The following is a 2,884-nucleotide window of genomic DNA, read 5'->3' as shown; positions in this document are numbered from 1 at the left end:
AATTAAGGTAACAGTGTTTTGGTTTCTTGCTTATATCTCGAAAACAGTTACTCCTATCAATTTTTATCTTTTTACTAAAATTCAAGCTGATAAAATTTCCTATAAAATAGTTATTTGCATTTTTTATGTAGGACTAACCATAAGCGAGATATATGATTGAAAATAATTAATATTTAAAAAAAAAGTGCTTTAACAGAAAATGTCTTGTGATTTAAAATACACTTAATTTATTGGGTCCAATACTTTATTAGAAGAAAAAGGAAGTGACATAAAAGTCACTGAAGTCTTCAGAGTCGTTTTTAAATGCTGCAGTTTCGTCTTCGTCTCAAACATTGAAAACCGAATTACATTTTTGTTCAGTAACAGTCACAGTTGTCTTATTGGTTTTTGCTTATATCTCGAAAACATTTACTCCTATCAATTTTTATCTTTCTTTCAAAATTAAAGCTGATAAAATTTCCTACAAAATAGTTATTTGCATTTTTCTTGTAGGACCAACCATAAGCGAGTTATAGAGTTGGATATAAATAATATTTAACAAAAATTTGCTTTAAAATAAAATGTTTGAAAAACTGAAATTAAACTAATTTAATTGTGTCTAACACTTTAGTAGAGGAAAAAGAAGACGACATAAAAGTCACTAAAGGTTTCAAAGTTGTCTTTAATCGTCATATTAATAACAATAACATTAATAATAATAATACTAATAGTACTAAATTTGCTTATATGCAAACGCTTAATTAAGGTAACAGTGTTTTGGTTTCTTGCTCATATCTCGAAAACAGTTACTCCTATCAACTTTTATCTTTTTACTAAAATTCAAGCTGATAAAATTTCCTACAAAATAATTATTTGCATTTTTTATGTAGGACTAACCATAAGCGAGATATAAGATTGAAAATAATTAATATTTAAAAAAGAAGTGCTTTAACAGAAAATGTCTTGTGATTTAAAATACACTTAATTTATTAGGTCCAATACTTTATTAGAAAAAAAGGGGGTGACATATAAGTCACTGAAGTCTTCAGAGTCGATTTTAAATGCTGCATTTTCGTCTTCGTCTCAAACATTGAAAACTGAATTACATTTTTGTTCTGAAACGGTAACAGTTTTTACATTGGTTTTTTGCTTATATCTCGAAAACAGTTACTCCTATCAATTTTTATCTTTTTTTCAAAATTAAAGCTGATAACATTTCCTACAAAATAGTTATTTGCATTTTTCTTGTAGGACCAACCATAAGCGAGTTATAAAGTTGGATATAAATAATATTTAACAAAAACTTGCTTAAAAATAAAATGTTTGAAATACTGAAATTAAACTAAATTAATTGTGTCTAACACTTTAGTAGAGAAAAAAGAAAAAGACATAAAAGTCACCAAAGTCTTCAGAATCGTTTTTAGTCGTCATATTAATAACAATAACATTAATAATAATAATACTAATAGTATTAAATCTGCTTATATGCAAGCGCTTTATTAAGGTAACAGTTTTTTGGTTTCTTGCTTATATCTCGAAAACAGTTACTCCTATGAATTTTTGTCTTTTTTTCAAAATTAAAGCTGATAAAATTTCCTACAAAATAGTTATTTGCATTTTTCTTGTAGGACCAACCATAAGCGAGTTATAGAGTTGGATATAAATAATTTTTAACAAAAATTTGCTTTAAAATAAAATGTTTGAAAAACTGAAATTAAACTAATTTAATTGTGTCAAACACTTTAGTAGAGGAAAAAGGAAAAGACATAAAAGTCACTAAAGGTTTTAGAGTTGTCTTTAGTTGTCATATTAATAACAATAACATTAATAATAGTAATACTAATAGTACTAAATTTGCTTATATGCAAACGCTTAATTAAGGTAACAGTGTTTTGGTTTCTTGCTTATATCTCGAAAACAGTTACTCCTATCAATTTTTATCTTTTTACTAAAATTCAAGCTGATAAAATTTCCTATAAAATAGTTATTTGCATTTTTCATGTAGGACTAACCATAAGCGAGATATATGATTGAAAATAATTAATATTTAAAAAAAAAGTGCTTTAACAGAAAATGTCTTGTGATTTAAAATACACTTAATTTATTGGGTCCAATACTTTATTAGAAGAAAAAGGAAGTGACATAAAAGTCACTGAAGTCTTCAGAGTCGTTTTTAAATGCTGCAGTTTCGTCTTCGTCTCAAACATTGAAAACCGAATTACATTTTTGTTCAGTAACAGTCACAGTTTTCTTATTGGTTTTTGCTTATATCTCGAAAACATTTACTCCTATCAATTTTTATCTTTCTTTCAAAATTAAAGCTGATGAAATTTCCTACAAAATAGTTATTTGCATTTTTCTTGTTGGACCAACCATAAGCGAGTTATAGAGTTGGATATAAATAATATTTAACAAAAATTTGCTTTAAAATAAAATGTTTGAAAAACTGAAATTAAACTAATTTAATTGTGTCTAACACTTTAGTAGAGGAAAAAGAAGACGACATAAAAGTCACTAAAGGTTTCAAAGTTGTCTTTAATCGTCATATTAATAACAATAACATTAATAATAATAATACTAATAGAACTAAATTTGCTTATATGCAAACGCTTAATTAAGGTAACAGTGTTTTGGTTTCTTGCTCATATCTCGAAAACAGTTACTCCTATCAATTTTTATTTTTTTACTAAAATTCAAGCTGATAAAATTTCCTACAAAATAGTTATTTGCATTTTTTATGTAGGACTAACCATAAGCGAGATATAAGATTGAAAATAATTAATATATAAAAAAGAAGTGCTTTAACAGAAAATGTCTTGTGATTTAAAATACACTTAATTTATTGGGTCCAATACTTTATTAGAAGAAAAAGGAAGTGACATAAAAGTCACTGAAGTCTTCAGAG

This window comes from Tribolium castaneum, unplaced genomic scaffold (assembly GCF_031307605.1).
Source record: "Tribolium castaneum strain GA2 unplaced genomic scaffold, icTriCast1.1 ptg000118l, whole genome shotgun sequence".
In the NCBI taxonomy this organism is placed as follows: Eukaryota; Metazoa; Arthropoda; class Insecta; order Coleoptera; family Tenebrionidae; genus Tribolium; species Tribolium castaneum.
Note: the sequence above shows the minus strand (reverse complement) of the source record.